Source organism: Mandrillus leucophaeus, unplaced genomic scaffold (assembly GCF_000951045.1).
Source record: "Mandrillus leucophaeus isolate KB7577 unplaced genomic scaffold, Mleu.le_1.0 Scaffold111, whole genome shotgun sequence".
Taxonomy (NCBI): domain Eukaryota; kingdom Metazoa; phylum Chordata; class Mammalia; order Primates; family Cercopithecidae; genus Mandrillus; species Mandrillus leucophaeus.
Window position 1 is genome coordinate 3,939,373 of NW_012099321.1, and position 5,214 is coordinate 3,944,586.

Here is a 5,214-nt window from a genome sequence, read left to right on the forward strand (position 1 = left end):
GTATAGCACTGTGCTGGAAGCTGTAGGGGGTAAGGGGATGCATGACACCCTAAAAAGGGTAAATTGTGCTTCCTACTCTACAGGAATTTATGACCTTATGGGTGGCACAAGACATGGAAGAAAAGTTAGATAACAGTGTGCAGTATTATTTAATGAAGCGCCATAGCTTTACATAAATCTTCAGGCTTGAGTTTACCGAAGGCCAGAATGGTCATGCAGCCTTATCGTATGAGCTTACATGTTCATTAGTCTTGTGAGTTAGACTAGGGTGCAACCTCATGGATGGCAGGACTACGTCTTTCTCGGCTTCCTTCCTATAAACTACAGTAATGAACACAGAGCCCAGGTACATAGCAGAGGCTTCTGTCGATCGATTCACTTACTGTCCAAGACAACTGGCTGGGTCAGTTCTCAGCACACAGCTTATCTGGGAGATAGGAAGTTCTACTGAGCCTCTCCTCACTCCAGCATAACGTGGATCTAGTCTTACCATGTAAGTGTCCACGTTGTTGAAAAGTGATGGGTTTGCAATGGTTGGATTCCTGCTGGATCTGCTTAGGGAGGTGATAGAGAATCTTGCAGTGGCTAATAAAAGCCTGGGCACCTGGGCAGGAGATTTTTCTACAATGGTGGGGCAGCAATGGCCACTTTCGGCAAGTGGTTCTGTTCCAAGATCCCAGGGCTCAGAGAGCAAGAATGTTTCCAGGAAGATGGGCCATGGCTTAAACAGAAGCTGGAGATTCACCACCTTTACACACCTGGTCAAAATCTCTAACTCTTTGGTCCAATCACAGGGGTGTCAGCTGTTGGAAAACAACCTATCCTAACGACCACCCCTAGTTCAGGAGCATCGAGGTCAGAGCTCTGCCATCACCCTGCTGTTTTGCATCGTGCGTAACACCTGCCTTCTCTCAGGCCTCCTTGAAAATGCTCCCCACTATCCGTAGCTGAACCCCTAGTACAGAGACATGACCCTGGCCACTTCCAGAATGGATTTATAGTGCAGCCACAATAAAATACAGTGGACTAGGCCAGGTATGGTGGCTCACGCCTATAATCCCAGCACTTTGGGAGGCTGAGGTGGGTGGATCACCTGAGGTCAGGAGGTTGAGACCAGCCTGACCAACATGGTGAAGTTCCATCTCTACTAAAAATACAAAGATTAGCAAGGCATAGTGGTGGGTGCCTGTAGTCCCAGCTACTCGGGAGGCTGAGGCAGCAGAACCGCTTAAACCCAGAAGGCAGAGGTTTCAGTGAGCCGAGATGGCGCCACTGTACTCCAGCCTGGGCAACAAGAGTGAAACTCATTCTTAAATAAATAAATAAATAAAATAAGATGGACTAGAGGAACTAGGATTGGAGAGAGGGCTACTTTTTAATCATAATATTCTATATGTGGTATACCCTGCCTTTTTTGTTTGTTCGTTTTTAAGAGACCCAGTCTTGCTCTGTCACCCAGGCTGGAGTGCAGTGGCACGATCTTGAATTACTGCAGCCGTGATCTCCTGGGCTCAAGACTACCTCCTGCCTCAGCCCCACAAGTAGATGGAACCATAGGCATGTGCGACCATGCCTGGCTACTTTTTTTTTTTTTTTTTTTTTTTTTTGTTTTTTTTTTTTTTTTTTTTTTTTTTTTAGAGATGTGGTTCCATTGTGTTGCCCAGGCTGCTGGTCTCAAAGTGCTGAGCTCAGGCAATCCTCCTGCCTCAGCCTCCCCAAGTGCTGGGATTACAGGAGTAAGCCACCACGCCCGGCCTACCCTGCCTTCTTTAGGTGGTCTTAGAAACTAAAAATATGTTTCTCACTTTTCTGACCTCGAATTAGTTGAAACCTCCTCCTACATCCTTTTTTATTTAACTCCCTGTTTGTACAATCTGACCCTCTTCATGAAACGAGACACCGAGAGGCTGATTATCTCTTTCTCTCCTTCTCTCTCTGCTTTAGGAGGCATCCTTTCTCTTTAAGCCTGACATCAAAGCAGTAGCTATGTTGTCCTCCAAGTTCTCTGTGATGCTGTTTTCAGGAAGGCCTCCTGGGTAGGGTGGAGCCGGGCCTAACTCATCGTGGTGATGGTTCCTGCTCTGGAGGGGAATCGCTGGATCAGGGTACCCGGGCATGTCAGCCATAGGCACTGGGTGGTGGCTGGGAAGGGCAGCAGGTTCCCAAGACATGGGACTCTTGGGGCCCGGGATGGCTCAAGAGCACTGTGGGGGCCCTGTCTGAATGTGAGAGTCCAGAGTGTTACCAGAGCAGCCAGGTGTGGGCTGGAGTGCCGGGGCAATTGTATTAGTTCCTCATCCTGGGGCCTCTCGTCCAACCCCAGGACAGGATAAACGAGTGTCATGTAAGTTTTGCAACTTGGCTGGGATGATTTGCTCGCGGCATGTGGGCCACATTGTCCTGTTCCTCTGGCAGATCTTTGGCTCCGGAAGTGGTGTGGCACTCACTCCCCCTCACTGGCTCACTGCAGGCCTTCCCTCCTGGCAGCTCTGCTCTGGGGCCTGTCTGCCCAGGCCCGATTAATGCAGCCCAATTTCCCCCAAAGATACCTTGGAGGTGGGGGTAGGGGAGCGCTCAGTGAAGTCATTCTCACAGCCTAATTGACTGATGATTTTTATTTCTCCTTTGCTGTGGACTTCCTGTTTATTGCTCCTTCCAGCTTATGTGAAGCCATTTGCAGCCACATGATGTTTTAAGCTTCTCTTTATTCAGGGATAGTCAAGAGACAAAACTGGAGTCTGCCTGGAAAAAACAAAAGAGGCAATAGTTCCAGAGCATTCAGGCTCTGATTCCCTCGTTGCGGGGGTGGCTGCCGACTGCCTTGCCCTGCGATGTGATGATTGCCAGTTATTAAGCCTGTCTGGTGGAGGGGGGAAGCCAAGTGAGGAAAACAACAATAAAAGGAAATAAATGGTCTGAGGGACTGAGAACCGTGCAGATCAGAAAAAAAACCAACACACACACACACACAACAAAACAAAACAAAACAAAAAAACCCCTGCACTCTGTTTAGAGTTCATAGCCAGGAGGATAAACACCACTTAATTCGCAAACAATTACCATTTGGAGATGATAAAAAAAATTAAATATCACTGGAAGAAAAGTTTACACAGAAATCGCAAGATGCTGTGCTGGGAACATTTGTGAATTCCTCCCCAGCCGCCTCCTGGACGACAGTTCATGGCTAGACTCCACGGCATCTATTCCATGGGTGGTTCGGTTTAGTGGCTCTCAAACCAGGGCAATTTTGTTATCTTCTCCCTCTACCTTCCCCAAACATTTGGCAATGTTTGTAGACATTTTCTGTTGTCACAACTCTGATGGGGAGTGAGGACTGCTAGCAATTCGGTGTAGAGGCCAGGGATTCTGGACAGCCCCTCACAATGCACAGGACAGTCCCCACAACAACAAAAATTTCCAGTCCAAAATGTCAGGAGTGCCCAAATTGAGCAAGACTGGTAGGAAGGTATCCAAGGGCAGAAAGGAACACACAGAGTTGAACTGGGCTTGAGTTCTAGCTTTCTCCTTGGAAGAAGTCAGGGTAAAGGCAGGAGGTCCACCCAGGAAGTTCCAGACTTCCTGGAAACACACCAGGCCAGTAAGGTCTGTGGAACTGTATTCTTATCTTGGTATGATCAGAATGTCTCCAGGGTCTTCCAAAATCTAGGTGAAGTTGACGGCGCGGTGGCTCACGCCTGTAATCCCAGCACTTTGGGAAGCTGAGTCAGGCAGATCACAAGGTCAGGAGATGGAGACCATCCCGGCTAATACGATGAAACCCTGTCTCTACTAAAAATACAAAAAATTAGCTGGGCGTGGTGGCACGCTCCTATAGTCCCAGCTACTTGGGAGGCTGAGGCAGAAGAATCGCTTGAACCCGGGAGGTGGAGGTTGTAGTGAGCTGAGATCTTGCCACAGCACTCCAGCCTGGGCGACAGAGCGAGATTCCGTCTCTAAAAAACAAAACAAAACAAACAAACAAAAAAACTAGGTGAAGACGTGGACACCCATCACTAACTGGCTAGTGGGCCAAATGGGTCCGATGTCCATGTGTGTGCAGCCACTGCCCTCTAGGGGCAGAATTGTGTGGGACTGCTCACCATGGGTGTGTGTTTTGAGGCCGCACCTAAACCCTCCAGGCTCCTTCTTCACTCTAGGGGTCTAGGGAAAAGAGTACTAATTGTATGGTTACCTTCAGCTCTACCATTTGCTCACAGTGACAAACCTCGTAACCTCTCTGAGCCCCAGACGTGCCCTTTGTTCTTCACAGGTCATAGGAATCTCACGAAAGCATGGATGAGGAGACACTGTGTATTAAAACATCACACAAATAAATGTCCATTGCTGAAATACCTCTGGAATCTGATGGTCAGAGATGTCCGATCATTAACAAATAGGCATCGAGGGCTTACGCACATGAGGAGGTGCATGGTGGGTAGAGAAAGATGTGATTTCAGATGGTGTAAATTGTTGTGAAAAGATCATACGGGACGAGGGGACACAGAATGGTTGGGGTGGGGCGGTACGGATGCCACATCAGTTATTCAGGGTGGCCAGAGAAGGCCTTTCTATAAGGAGGTACCCAGGAGGCATGAAAGAAGGAACTACCCTTGGAAAAGGGCAATAGGGGCCCCTGTCCTGGGCCTGGGGATTTAGAGGACCCCAACCATTCTGATTATTTAACACGCTTCAGACTCCAGGGAAACACTTCTCCACCACCTTGTCCTAATGCTGTCAAGGTTGTGGGTGGTGCTGGAAAGAATTTGCATGGCAAAAGTGCTTAGGTGACAGAAGGGACAAAGTAATTTGTTCAAACCTTTCTCAAAGACAGCATCAGAGCACTAGATTATTGCAGGAAGAAGAATTGTTCCCCAGAGTTCTGAGCATCTGCCTTTTTCTTCTCTTTCTTTGTGTTCTGGAGAAGCTCATGGATTAAAGAAGTATTTGGGACGTTTGCACATGATGGATGAAGAACATTTGCAATGTCAAGTAATTCACATTTCCCTTAAATGTGTATGTATGTTGGTTTAGATGTAAGATGCTCAAAGCATACCAATTATTTACCTTGACAGCACTGAACACCAAAACTGAGACACGTTTTCTTTTTTGTTTGTTTGTTTGTTTGTTTTGAGAGAGGGTCTCCTTATGTTGCCCATGCTGGAGTGTAATGGCGCAACCATGACTCACTGCAGCCTCGACCTCCTGGGCTCAAGT